A 15,915-nucleotide genomic window follows, 5' to 3' on the forward strand; every position below is an offset into this window, starting at 1 on the left:
TATAATAATTTATATCGTATCAAATTTAATAAAAAAAAATATATTGTGTATGAAAAAAGAAAAAATGGATTTTAGACCATAAAAAAAAAAAAAATTCTAAGCAGAAAGAAACATTTAGCTATACGGGGAGACTGCGGTTTGATAGATTTATGTAGGTACAACCCGAGGGAAAGTAACGCCAAAAACTATTCCCCCCCGGGATCGTCTATTCGACTGTTTAGAAAAAATACAGTATTTTCAGGTTACTCGACAAATAGTTGTCCTAGTTTCATTCCAAGCGGTCAGGAACACACAACATGCGTTTGTCTAGATTTTTTTTCCCATAGGAAATGACAAACGAATTAAAATGTTTAAAAAAATTAAGGAAAATAATTCTAACAGACAAACTTTTAGCTGGCCAAAAATAGACAATTTTAGTATCGTAATAATTGATTATAACCATTATTATTTGTTACCTGACGATGATAAATATCATATGAAATATATATATATATATATATATATATATATATTACATTTCATTAACTTTTTAAATTGAGAATAATATACTAGAAATGTTGACTGGTCGATAACCAGTTTAGGACAACTATTTTTAAAACTATAAGAGTTTCCTAATGTCCTGAGCTTGAAACTTTAATTACTCAAAATAGGCTTATATATCATGTAATTACAGAAATTCTACTTTATTTACATTTATAAGGGAGTAGAAAACTTTTTTTTTTTGGGGGGGGGAAGCTCAGGGGGTACCATTATTATAATTTGTTTTTTTTTTACATAATTATGTGTTCTTAACAATACTATACCGGAAAGCTGCTTAAATTTGGTCTTTTTTAAATTACGAATTAAATAATAGATATTTTTTTATTATTTTCTCATTGATAAAACCGACATTGAAAGATAAATTAAAAACCGTTGTTTATTTAAAGTTATCTTATCTCGAGATGAAAAGAGCTTCGCTTTTCGAACTGAATGTTTCCGGTATTACTATTTTAAAACCAAAACTCTTCGGCCATCGAGCACGCTAACCAACTATTGAAGCCTTTTTCGGTTTACGCCTTTGCCGCTGAGTGAAATGTACGCATAATGATTTCAAATCCTTTTATTCAAACGCGTTCCACCTTTTTTGGATCGACTTGTTTGCACTCATCACGCCCCTCTATATCGCCGCCGTACCTTTGTGGCGGCGCTTGGTCCAAAATAAAGAGGTTATACTAGATTTATTGCGGTCTGGAGATAATAAATAATTGAGGTTTACCGGACCTACAACGGTATATATACTTAGGTCCTGTACAAAGAGAGAGAGAGAGAGAGAGAGAGCGCGAAAAGGTACAAATTAAATAGACTTTTATTAAATAAATAAGGCCCCCCCCCCCATAGTAAACAATATAGAGTTTGGTCGAATCCGTTCGATTCAACGCCTTCTTCCCCTTTTCTAGTAATCAAGTCGACAACGACGGCGAAGCGACCGTATCCACTTCTCCCCTCCTCTTCACTCTTATCCATTTCCCGCGTGCGGCTTACAACGGGTATCGCATAATCTCTCTAAAGTTTGGCGAAATTAATTACTAAGTTTAGTTTTTACTATCACTAGACGGCCAGGCCCGTTTGCTGTAGCACCCTACGCTGAATTATTGGTGGTTTTTCCTAAACCGAATCGTTTTTTTAGACATGACATCCAATAATATTATTCCCTAGATTGAAAATTATCGTTAACTCAATTCCGTGTAAAGCGCCAACACAACTTTGAGCTTGATATTTCAGTTAAATATACGAATGTTAATTTACCAACCGGTATTTATGAGGTAGTTGTTGCGGTTTGCGATTTCGCCGTGGCACAAAATAGTCGTACGGTCGTTTAGAGAATTGAATAACTTAATACCGTTTCATAACTAAGCAGAATGTATCCAAAAATTAGGTTTCGGTAAAATTATTAATCCAAAACTTTTAGATTGAGGTCCAGGTGTGAACTCTAGAAATAAAGGTCCGCTCTCGTAATAGCTTTGTAGAAAATACGACGATAAAATACCGGTGCCAAACAAATGGTTTAACTAATTTAGTAAGAAACGGTTACTTTGTAATTTTAAAGTTATTCTTTTGACTTGACTACTCTTCAAGAGTTCTGTTCCATCACAATTTCTTTAAAGTTTCCCTGACTATAATATACTATATTGTTTTAATCATCAACTTCCATTGTTTTATAGTTTCATGATTTATTTCGGTATACTCTCTGCGCCAATCCAAAAAAAGGTATTCAACTTTTTTTCAGCATTCTTTAACGTGATTCGCATTAATTGTTCTTTCTTATTTATTGTCCATCTCTCAAACTTTATAACTATGCAAAATTTCATATCCTTGAACAGGTTTTTGCGTTCATCACATGACATGACAGTTTAAAAATTACACGAGTTGAATTGAATGGGTAAAATAAGAAATATGATAGCGATAAGATGAAGTATACTAATTTCACACCAGGGATTTGTCAGGTCAATTAATTTTCTAGCATTGTCTTAATTTAGTGTGATGTACCACGTGTAAGCGACACGTTCTCGATTATCCATCGTCCCTCGCCTTACATCGACTTCGACAACTTCGGGAAAGGGTTTTGTTAATTTATACTTCACGACCCATAAACTTATCCCGTTAGCCTCGTCCTTTGACGGGTTACCGTTAAAATTAAACACTGCTACACGACAAAGGATACGATGAGTTTCGATTGACATTGATCAAAAAACAATCGTTAGGCGTGGGCATTAGGTTAGTGTTACATTCGTTTTTATTTCAAATTATCTCGCTAATTTTAAGTTCGAACCGATGTGAAATTTCATAGCCAGTCGAATTCACATGAGTTTTATCAAGTTACAAAGACAACGGTGTGGTTCAATTAACACGGTTCAATCGTTTCCACCGGGTGCCGTTAATTTGGCTTTGCACGAACGCAGTTTGTTTGGAGAATTTTTACCCAAAGTAACGGGAAAACACGGATCGAACCGCTACTCGGAGACCCAAACAAGCTCTCGTTTGCGAGGAAAGAAAAGGGATAAAGAACGGAGAGAGCGAAAAGAAATACAGCGAATGAGGTGTGTGTGTGTGTATGGTACTACTACCTAAAAGGAGATCGAAAACGAACGCGTGGAATCAATGGCAAAGGGCGCGCCATGCGATGGTGTAGAATAATGCGTACGATCTCCATTAATACTGCCGTGTCGCGCGCAAACACATTTCTATACTTATCACTTCATTGTAATTCACCGTGTATATATAATGTCAAAACTGTGTTTCCGTTGCATACATCAATGTATAAGGGGCCCCTATCCGACGACCGCCGGTACGGCGTACATTGTACGGGTATGCGTGTACGACACATATATAAATATATTACACATGAATAACGGCCAAGAATAAAAAGCTACCGCCGTTCGGAAGACGAACAAAAAACAAGCAGCGGCTCACTATGGTGCTAGCACTATATTCGGTATCGCTGGACCATCATCTCTGGTAATAATATGTTTGGCACTGCTCAGTCCTCTGAGACGTTACACGTTCAGAGTCATCGTTTGCGCACACACCTTCGCCTATGATCTATCGAAATCGTGCATCGTGCAAAATCCAGTTAAAAAACGATTCGGGAAATAAAACGAAAATCGTGACAAACGTTTTGCTATAAATTTCGATCGTTAAAAGCGTGAGACGTTTTCCTTCTACTTTTTTTTTTCTTTTGCTTTTTTGCTTTATGAGTTGTCATTACGTTTCTATATTGTATTGTTCCTGAACGCAAATAATCGTTTGTCGAACTGCTACTCGAATAATAATGCGATTGGAGTGCTCGCAAAACCTTCTAAACGCGAACACCTTCTTCGGTCGTGTGTTTTGGAGACAAACGGCTGCTGGGGGTTAGTTACTATCATTTCCTGTCAAACCGACCAACTAATTTATATTATACAACGTAAACGGTCATTTGTCAACAGAATAAGTGCCGAAATTCGATTCTTACACAATTTTCCACCGTCGTTGCTATTATCGTCAAATTATTATTTAAATTATTATGCACAAAATTATATTAATAAGACATTGTCAAATGGTTATTTGAGTGTTTCGTCAGAGATACATTTTAAACAAACGTCAATCGAAAGGTAATATTAAAAAAAAAAACGTCTAAAATGTTCTCAACATAATGTTTATTCTAAGAGTTAAAATAACAGCAGGTTTAGAACAATATGTTTTTGAAACTGTATCTCAATCATTAAAAAAATATATTTACATATAAATTCAAACTACATATTAATAAAATATTTAATTGTTTATTAATTAAAATATAATATAGGCGAGAGAAGAAAGGTCCAGCGTGGTCCAATTATTATTGATCAGTGTGAACTGATCCCTAAATGGATACTACATTTGAAGTATTAGTTTATAATAATATTTTAGAAATTGTCAGCAGTGTAACGTGACTTAGAACGATTTATCGGTGTGTGCCGGAATACCAAAATTGAAGTCCAACCTGACTCTTATTGCTCAAGTATGAGGGTAAAAAACAGGCGAGGCCTATAGATTTAGGTCACTGAATGTTTCCGTGTGTGCAGTAACGGATAGGGAATCGGGTTTGCCACTTGGCTAATAAAGTACTTGTATTCAAATATTCATAGAAAAAAAAAGTTATCATGATCAAAGTATATTATACTTCTTTCAGCGAACCTCATAGTAGTAAAAGTGTCAGAACATAATATATTATACATTACAAAATATTATCATATAGTAATACATTTTGAAGGAAAAAAATGTGTTTGAACGCTCAGCAAAAGTTAAATAGTTTTTTTGACATTATAATTCTGTTTTAACAGTTTTGAAATCTTTTTTTTATTTGCAAATATTAAAAATCTATATCTTAAAAATGCACCCACGTCCATCTCTAACTAATGTATTTTTTTGACAACCACACGCTCTTATTTCTAAACTTTTGTCAATGTTAAGGCTTGGTCATACAGGTCTCATTTTGCTTAGTTTTAAAAATGATTAGGTTTAAAAATCAAATTTTCTACATCAAAGTTTACATGTACAATACTTAGGTACATTGTTATATATATATAGCTTTTGAATATAAACACATATTCTTTCAAGTTTTTACTCAAAAATAAATATTTTATTATGAACGCAACACCGTAGAAAACTATCGATCTAAAAATCCACTACGAATGAATTTTCATTGTGTTCACACCTTGTACTTAATATCGTTTCTTTTGGCTCGATAATGTCAACATAAATCTTAAGCTCGTTTAATTTTGTTTTTGTACAATTTAAGGCTATTCATTTTTTTTTTTAACAATCATTATTTTCCTTTCAAGGTCCGCTTCTTAAACAGAAATAGTTGATTGTCCGTTCTACGAGATCAAACCGTGTAAAGTATTGCCTTAATGTATTATTTAGGCGCAAGTAGCCTACCGGTCATGACAGTTTCATTTAATATCCGTCTTCGAATCTTGTTTGTTGAAATTATTTCTAGTTATATTAGTATTTTTAAATAACAGCCAACAGTACAACAAATTCGAGTGTTGTGCGCATTTGTAAGACATTCATTTTCACGTGACAAAACAAAACAATATATTATTATACCGAAGCGACTTTTTCAATAATTGCATACCGATTTTCGTCGATAAAATTAATTAAACTAATCTATAGGTAAATGTACGTGTACCGGCGACACAACAACAACGCGTTAAAGAAAGTGGCGGAAAAAAACGGCAATTCTGTTGATAAGCTTTCGCGTGACAAATCGTTTCGTCGCGTGAGCACTGAAGTCTTTCTATACATTATATTGGAGTTTTAGTCAATCACTTGCCATACCAGTGATTGGTACGTCAAGCCCAATAAGACGGATAGATAGATAGTTGGCAGTTAAAAATATAAACGAGCGATATCGGTTTAGTTAACACAACAAAACAAAAAAAAACCCGTGTAAAAGTTCAACAGAATAATTGAATGAAACATTCGCTCGGTCAATCTCTGTAAACGTTATTCGGCAACGGCTGTTGATAACGTGATCGAATCGGTGGACGATGAAATGGCACATTGATTAAGAGTACATAATATTGTTAGAAAGCAATTTTGGACGATCAATTAACTTTTTTTTTTTAAAACATAATAAACGTGACATCGGCACGTGACCTAATTAATTTTCTCCGATCATTCAGTAAAGAAAATGTAACTCTTGTCAGCTCTCTCTTGGAATAATTTAACTACAACAAAATATTATTATACATTAATTGATTAATCGAAACAAGATGTCGATAAGAAACCCGTGTGTTCGTTGTTGTACAATATTTATATACACTATTAACGCGTCGAGTCAAACTAATACATCATAATTTACATAATATATTGTACTGACCTTAGCTGATTAGGTGACCGTTAAAACACACACAGACATGGTTGAGAATTTAATTTTTTAATTTAAACGTTCCACCTGCAAAAAAAAAACATAGTAAATTAGTATCAACGCTGTATTCAAATATATTATATACATTTAAAAAAAAAATTGTTATTAAAAAAAAATGTATAAAAAAAAGGATTTAAAATTAACTTTATAGTATCTATAATTAAATATTTTGTACAGATTGTCTAAACGCCGTGCCGGCTGGTCGGCTTATTGTGTTGTACTGAAGAAATTAATGTCGAACGTGTTGCCTAATGACGTTACAAATTTTGTTCATTTGGAACTATCCACATGGTAGTTAAGTCGGTCGTTCAGTGCTATTAACCCGTTGTACGTTTCCCCTAAGGAGTTATTACGGACCGACTGAGTGTGCCGAAGAAACGAAGAGATTACACGAGTTCCATTTATAGAATGAAAAACTATCATTACCGACACTAGCGGCTCTTGTTACAAAAAGCAGTACAAGTAATTCAAAGAGCTAAACAGAAATTAGAAATGTCGGAAAAAATATCAGATTTCAAATTATCGTTATTTTGTGTTTGCTTTTTTTCAAACGGCCAAGTGTTACAACTGTAGATCAAATGATAGTACACTTTGCAGTAAAAACAATGTTATTTCAGCTCGGCTATAATATACAATTATATATAGTCGAATTTTGTTAAAATTAATATTCAATGACAAAACTATGAAGGGTTCACCGACCGAATATGTAATTTTATAATAGTCAATAACACATAAGGTGTAGTTTTGTAGAAAAAATAAAAGTATACAACATAGAAAGTTACAGCTGGTGTTTCTAGTATCCGACCAAGCAAAACAAAATAAATACCTCACTAATTTCATTGCGTTTAAGATGATCCACGTTAAGCTTATGCAAATTTCCGAGGGACTAAAACCTGCCCGCTTCCAAAACTTGTTTAATAACAGTTCATTATAAACATTATAATAACTCGGTCCGTTTCTTTTCCATTTTTAATCAAACAAAAGCTTCGGCAACCTAGCCATCAACACCTTAACAGCGTGACATTACATTTTTAAAAAATTTTTTATCAGTCTGACTTAATATTCAAACGTTTATAACTACGCTATCGCGTACACTAAAATTTCACGATATTCTACTTAGGATTTTTTAACCTTATCTTTGGCTAGCTGTTTAGACGCTGCACACACCCTCTTGGGCGTCACAGAAAATAACGAACTACATTTTACAATAAAACCTACAAGTGTTATAAATATAAATTAGCCCATAAAACACAGCAAGAAAGTTCATTCCATAAGCGCTAAATCAGGATTTTTTTCTTCGCGAAACTGTATTTTTCGTAGCATAATATAATATTATCGTTGAAACGACGCAAACTTAATCAATAAAAAAGTGAATAGTCGGTCCATAAAAAACTGTGTGCACTCTGTATAGGATGTCTTGCAAAATTTAAAAAAAAGTACCAGCTGATTTTTGCAGTTTTCGCGTATAAAAGGTACAAAGGAAAATATTATGTCAATATTGGTTTGTATATTATTGTACAACGTTAAAAATAGTGTTCGGATATAAATCATTGCCGTATCCGTCCAGATGGGTTAACGACAAACCTAAGCACTGTGTTGCCATAATGTAAATTTATACATTTTACATATTATATATATTATATATATATATATATATATATATAAATGTGTGTAGTTATTCCGTACAACTCCCGAGACTTCTGTCTCGTTGCTTAGCACGTGTAATGCGGTCGTTGAAAATATGGTCACGTCTCGAAGCACAAAGTCCTTTGAACCGAGCTAATAAAATTGAAAACTCAACAGACGCATAGTGACGCTTTGGAAAATATTAAATATTTACAACCACGGCCGAGACGGAGTCGTCGGTACCGTTTCCGAAGAGGTTTTTCGGATAACTCGTATGTATATTATATATAATTCATTGTCGCCAAAGCCAAAGTGGTCGGTGCATTTGAATTTCGGGCATAATGTAAGTCCGACCTACATCCCTGTCGGCCAAGAATCGAATTTCCTGTCTCTTATTCGGGTTGGCCTCCTCCTGTCGGGCGTTCATTAGACGGTGTGTCCGGTCTCCCCCGGGGTGTGGCGTCAGTCACGGGAACGCGTTATCGGGTTTGTTGCCGGTCGGATTGGCATAAACAGAGACAAAACCCCGTCAGATACATCCCCCGGTCCCCGGGCGTCATTAGACCCAAAGGTTTAGGTTCCGGTTAGGTTCGGCGGCATCGCCCAAACACAGGACCGGCCGGTGAATTATGACGGCAGCAGTTTTGAATTTCAAACGATTACCAGCCGAATCCGACTCGGCCACGGTGACATCACGATCAACGTCGGCTAAAATGCTTACAAACATACTATATTAATGTCGCCGTGCCGTACACACTAGGTCGTCCTCTGCGCTTAAGCGGTTTTTGGATGATAGGGGTTGGGGCTTTCAATGCCCGAGGACTTCTTTAAACTCAATTCTAGTGAGGGGAGGCACTAGAAAATTTTTGTTTTTTCTTTACGATCAGACACTATAAAGATACGTTCTACAGTGTACGATAAAAATATTAATCGACCAATGGTCAATTAGGCGCTATCTTACAACTCATTAACATCTTTCGTATTTTATTTAGTCGTGTATTATTAAAGTTTCTCAAAGCACACAGTCGGATAGAAATACGTTCACGTGAAATGCTTTATATTTTATGATAACATTCTGTTCCTAAACTAATGGGGGAAATAATTCCAGTTATTTTTCAAAAAAAATTGTATTACTATTAGGATGGTTTCTTTGGGATGTGAAGAAGTACAATCTTAAATTGTAACCAACAAATATTCGGATCACTGCGAAACAGTCAATACATTCGAAACAGTCATTATCTTATCATCTTCAAAGCTCAATTTGTACTAGAATCTAATTGGAACGACAGATCATATTGGAAATTATTTAACGGCTATTATATTTTTATTACATTACAGGTCTTGTATAATATTTTTTAAACTCGATTAAAAGCAAAAGCACCGTTTTTAATGTTCGGTCTCGCTAAACTACACTAATTCAATTTTGTCTTGGTTGAATTACTTTCGATTGTTCGGTAAAAATGCCTTATAATTTTTCAATTGAGTTTTTACATGAAACTTATTAGAGCCGTGACGACCCAAAGCCCGTGTACTTACGCACCAGATGCTCCATAGTGCTTTAAATGGAAAAATTCCAATGCAAAATTATTTTATGGAACTTTAACGGAAACAGCTTAAGCATCCCAAGTAGGGCAATCGCTGTCCCCTTACTCCTGGGGTAGAGGTTTCCCGACGGATTGGCTATCATCAGTCCGTCGCAGGAGAGAGTATATTGTTACGGTTAGACCTATGTTTGTATTATTAATGTTTTTATTGTTTCGATATTATTATTGTTGGCTAGTCAGTTTTAAAGTAGTCATTATCGATACAATTAAATAGCGATGTCGATTAACCCGGCTAATCGCCAACATAAACTTGGAATTCCTCGAAAGACAACATTAGTGCGCAGACCGTTTCGGACCAACTACTAAAAACAACCCCTTAAAACAAAACCGTGATTTAAGTATGCTAGCCGCGTGGAGAATAAGAAACTTAAAAGTTTTGTTTTTTTTTACTTTAACGCACTCGGACTTAAACCGAAAATCGGTTTGAACGTAATTTTATTTTTAGTCAAATGTCTTCAATTTTGTGTCTTTGTTAGACAAACCATTGAATACGGTAAGCCAATTTGCAGTCCCAGCCAATTTGTTTCGCTCGAGAAAATACAAAGATACTTCGCTTTATCGTCTAACCGAAGATTAACGTAACCTAACCTAACCTAACCGATGGACAGTGGTCATATTTATTTGGAAAAAAAATAGGACTCACAATATTGTCTGAAATCTAAAAAAAGACCTTTTTCGTAAAGTTCCACTGGTTGGGCATTATAGAACAGGGTTGCCACTGTTTTTAAATTAGAAAATTTCCTGATTTTCTCTCTGAGAAAAACATATTTTTCCATAAACAAAATTTGGTTTTATTCGTTATTTTCAAGTATTTTTACTAGAAGAAATATTCAAAAATAGTTAGCATTAAATCCAAAATTCTAAGTTCCACTATTTTCCTCACGCTTATGTAGTCCAAATCAAAATAATGAATTATTGCTTTGTTGGTATTAATATTTTAGCTAGATAGCCGATAACGGGATTAAAACGAGACCATATTCTAAAATACCGGACAAAAAGCCTCCCGTCGCGTCAAATTAAAAAAAAACATTTGACCAAAAGGGGAATATTGGATGGGTTTTTTTTTTATAATTTTGAATTCGTTAAACGATACAATTTTAAGTTACAATTTTAAAAATACAGCATTGTATAAATTATTTTTCGACACAAATTCTTATGGGCGCGTTTTGTAGGTTTTAATTAAATACAAAGAAAATGAATAGCTATTGAAATTACATACACATCGGGTTGTAATCTAATAAAATAGTCCACACTGTAAACGTTAAAGTTTTATTAAATTTGTATTTTTTTTTTTTTTTTTCATAATATTATATGATATATTTTTATACGCTGTATGCAAAACGTTCATTGTCATGTCATCCTGCGTGGGAAACGTGGTTGTAGAAACCACGTGTATGGCAACCATGTATGGTTTTAATATTGTTTGCGACGGTTCAACAATGGCCCCGGGGTTAGTAATTTTATACTGTCTCGGTTCATGAAAAGGAGTTATATTTTGTGGGCACATCGGCTCAACTTTTGGTACGCGCTTATTATGATGAAAAACGCAAATTATGTTTTTATTAAAAAAAAAAAAAAAATTGAAAAATACAATATACGAGACTCGCCAAAATAAAAATATCATACTTGCAAAGTTCACTTTAACCGTTTAACGCGAAATATGAATTCGTTTTGTCGACTATGTATGATAGTAATATTAAACGGTTGGCCGTTTTGAATATCGTGAAAAATGTATAAAAAAACACATAACTGATAAAAAAATACCATTCACATTTAACGACATTTGTTAATATAGTTGTGTTTGTATGTTGACACGTCTAGTGATTGATGTTTCGACCGTTGGCGAATATTCAACTTTAATGACGATCTTTAAGATTTTTTTTTTTTTTTACCATAAAATATATGTTTTTGCTGTGGAAACTTTCGAAAACAGTCATCACGAGAATATTGACACTAAACTTTAACCACTGAATCGAATGATATTGAAAAACTTTTAATGGGAGAAATCAGCAGATAAGTGAAAATGTAGTGATACAAATGATGATCGGCGAGGAGAAAAAATGGAGAACACAACTGAAAAGATGTACGATAGTAAAAGAAATGTAAATTAATAGGGTCTCGTGGATAAAAGATAAGCTGTTATTGATTAGTTTTTTTTTGTTTTAAATGAACTCCTTATTCTAGGGTTTATGTAAAAATATAGAAACGTGTGTGGTGTGTTACTGCCGAGATTTGTTTTAAGTTAGTCTTATGTTTATTTTTGTTTCGTTTCATATAAATTTCGCTTAAAAAATACGTTGTGGACATTTTTCTTCGTTTTTTGGCATCAGATAAAATTACGGCTCCAAGATAGGAATAGTCCACCAGCTTTATGTCTATTTTACAAAAGGTGCAGATATTTTGATGTCCACTTTTGTTTATGATCACATTTAAGTTTTAATAACGGTGTTCGTAGACTTCTAAACTTTATTTAACATATTGCATGTTTTTTATTTTATAGCTCTCGACCGTCCTAATTATGTTAAAGAAAAACATCCCTACATAGAACGAAGAAAGCATGACTACATAGCAAGTTAATACTTTCGGCGGTACACGGTCCATATATTGTAATGAGCTTTTTTCTGTTAAATAACACAAATACATTATTTAATAACAATAACAATCCAACAGTGTACATGCTATAACAAAGAAATATATTTTAATATTTTTACGACATCCATTATAACTTAAAAAAAAAAAGGTCCATGATAGTAGTCCATACTCCCTTCAACTAAAGAATAGGAAGTGGTCTAAAACTATCACTTTGTATACAGGTAGATTATACACAGTAGGAAGAATATTTTTTTTACTTGATGTATTGATACTTGATTTATTCACTGACTCACGGGTTATCAGAGCTCCTATTAATGGTCTCCCATAATAATATTGGCAACGACTATGCTTGCAAATAGTACGATTATATTTTTTGACGGACAATAATAAAAATAAAAATTGTGAACTCGCAAATAATATATATATTGTTAAATCTTAGCCACGTGTTCGTGTTACCTATAATAATATGTACTGCACGACATATTTTTTATTTATTATCTTGTATATACCGACGAAATTGTTCTATATTAGTAATTTTTCACCAGTTTAACCCCGCCTGTCTCCGATAAATTATATTTATAACAATATGGATTGTCTCTTGGTCTTTCGGATTGTCGTTAAAAGCATATTCTAGAACCTATCTACCCGTAGCGGTACGAACTGTGGATTTTTTTTTTAGGGGCGACGTATAATTTATGGTTTTGAGAACTTTTAGATTTTATAGCGAATAATTGCGTTGCGAATATTTCCAGATGACAACGAATATATTTAATATATTTAATCATGCATTTAGCTGTGAGTTTTGTTGTCTTTAACAAAATAATATAGGTACGCTCGTATGCTTCACAAGATGCGTTAAAAATATGAAAAATATGTGATATAAAAAAAAAAAAAAAATGAATTAATTACTAAGTTCGATTTCAATTTCAACTGCGACCGTTCTCCAAACTAATTTCATGGAAAATCATTTTATCTACGCCACACAAAATTGCGTCAAATTGGTCAATTACACCCATTGCTCGAGTTAACGTCCATTATTAACTGACCTGGTCTAGCGTAATTAATGTTAGTAACGGTTTTTAATTTTTTATGTATTTTTTACCATACCGTCTCATGAAATGTTGAAGAGACATCTAGGTTTGTGTTTGCCTTGAACACGACGAGTAATAAGACAATTAGGTCGCAATACGAAACGCTTTGTTTGAAAAATTATTAAAAACGACGGCAATTCATTACTACACAATATTAGGACTTCCATTGAGTGTAAAACAATTATAACTTGCCAACAACTACGAGTACATCAGTCTAAAGCGTGGTTTCGTTTCTTTGGTGAATATTTCTCGTGAACTTACATTTTGCGTTAAAATTTCCGTATATACTACAGCACAGTGCGGCTCTTTTGTTATAGTAAAACAATAGCAACTTTAAATATTAGTACACACGTTTTCCAGCGTTGTTATTTTACTTTGAGAATATAAATCAAAAACTTGCGTGTTGATTATAATGTTCATATTGTTATGCATGTAGTCGTTATTCATCGTACTCCGGTTTCATAATATGTACATATGTGTATACTTAGGATTTATTTTTTTTTCGAAATTGAAAAAAAAAACTAAAGTTATTACAATATTTGTGTGTATGTAAATATGACATATCCAATAAACATGTCCATATTGTTGAATTATTCACTGGGAACGACGTTGCCGTTTTATTTTAACCACATTTATTAACAATAAATTATAAACGTATACAGTTTTCCTTTTTTAATAACATTATATTCAATCAGTTCACTCGCAAGCTACATGGCAATCTATCTTTTGGAAATTGAATTAATGTTTGATCTTGAATTCCAAGACGTTGGGTATTCTAGACATTTGACTTTCGGGTTAACCTTAACCCTATTCACTTACACACGTATAATATATGGTCGGTTACATTTTCCATTCTAAATGTGTTTTTTTTTTCCACTGGTGTATATTGTGTGCAGGAATATTTTACTACTTTTTTTTCCCTACCTATTTATTTACCTAACACTTTCCGTATCTGTCCGTCGGTTCGGTAAAAAAACCGCACTCGGCAAGGCAGCTACTACCACTGTGGGAAAACCTGACGTTTCGTTCTTCGGAGGAGTAAAAAAAAGAAATGAACCCAGCAAAAAACAACATTTTCAAGTGATATATTGCCAGTGTGGAACCATAATGCACGTTCAAGCATTTTTACCAAAACGAATAAGAGCAAATGTTTTGGGGAAAATACTTTTAATTTTTTATTAAAATGTCATGCAGAGCTGTTAAAAGTGTCCAACTTTTACAAATTCAATAACAAGCCATAGAAAAAAATGTTTCAAATGACTTACTTATAATTTAAAGTACGTATGATATTGGTTTATTATAAATAACTTCAAATGCATTATTTTGTTGACCTTAAACGAAAAACTATAATTACTTTTTAAGTACACCGGTATTAAGTCGCTGAGAGAAAATAAGAAATTTTAAATGGTATATTTTCTTGGCGCTTTTTTATTACACGTTTATTTTTGTCGTATCCTTTTTTTTTACCGTTTTCGAGAGATTTCTTTAGTAAATTGGCCCTTGAGCACGTCTACTATATTGAACTGTACACCAGCTGACTGTTTATAATTAATATTATTGCTTTTTTGCAATAATTAATTAATATTATGGCGTTTTAAAATATGTGCAAGCCTTAAAAAAAACAAACTACATGGAATCTACTTTTTGTTTTTAGCAAATAAAAAAAAATACAGAAGTTGCTTTAATAATTTGTTTTGTTGTCGATCATTTGTGAACTTTTTTTTTTTAATTGAAATTGTCTATTAAAAAAATTGTTTTTCTGAAAGTCTTCATTTGTACTATCTCGTATTTTTTATTTTTTATTTGTGAGCCGTTCCGTACAAAATGTTATAGGTATTCTACTCCATTCGCCATCTCTGGAATTTGCACTTCACTAAATACTTATAATCGGCGTGTCTTATAAGTCATGCGATCAACTTCCTTGTCACGCCTACGGCTAAGCTGTTAATACTACTTTTTAATATCTAATAATTTCGTAGCATTCCGTAATTCGTGGCCCGTCGTTCATCAACTATCGGAAAAAACGGTATTTAAAACTTTCATTTTTGTTTCTTCTACTAAAAAGCTTGATCATCTAATAGTTCTTTGAAACAGAATTATGTTTAGACAGTGTGTCGGTAAAAATTATCAATTCATACTGTATTTTTATCAGATACCGCATAATCTAATAATGGTTGCACTTTTTTTTAAAAAGGAGAAACCAATTTGAACTTTAACAAAATTAATAACTGGAGATTTTTTTTTAAATTAAAGTTAACTTTAGTTAATGTTTTATGTTCAGTGTTCACAAGTATTTCTTCATTGAACATTTTGAAAATTATTTCAAAAATGAATAAAAAATGATTTATTATTTTTATTGTATTTGTAAATGTTTTTTACTGGTCGATTTTATCGTATTCGTTTGTTTTTCAATCTTTTTTCTCTGATATTAATTTTTTATCATACTGTTTGACGCTCAACACGCTTTGAATGTTCATCATAATCCTGCTAAAGTTGAATTTTGTCACTATATTATATTATAGAACAGGTGAAAATTAAAAGAGTACTAAAAAATCGCAAAGAAAAAAATGTC

At 32.9% G+C, this 15,915-nt stretch overlaps 1 protein-coding gene across 3 annotated transcripts in view; it reads right to left on the minus strand.

The window, feature by feature from the left end:
* The window catches only part of LOC126833561 (probable G-protein coupled receptor No18), a 64,543-nt gene that overhangs the window by 15,779 nt on the left and 32,849 nt on the right, over positions 1–15,915 (minus strand). For all 3 annotated transcript variants that reach the window (XR_007684965.1, XM_050564976.1, XM_050564979.1), the window contains exon 2: positions 6,383–6,457. The gene's annotated coding sequence lies outside the window, so the exon portion shown is untranslated. The remainder of the gene's footprint in view (positions 1–6,382; positions 6,458–15,915) is intronic.

Source organism: Adelges cooleyi, unplaced genomic scaffold, assembly GCF_023614345.1.
Source record: "Adelges cooleyi isolate 19-005CV unplaced genomic scaffold, UGA_ACOO_1.1 ACOO_flye_CR_arks_rails_tigmint_CR_PRNA_2, whole genome shotgun sequence".
NCBI classification, from domain to species: Eukaryota; Metazoa; Arthropoda; class Insecta; order Hemiptera; family Adelgidae; genus Adelges; species Adelges cooleyi.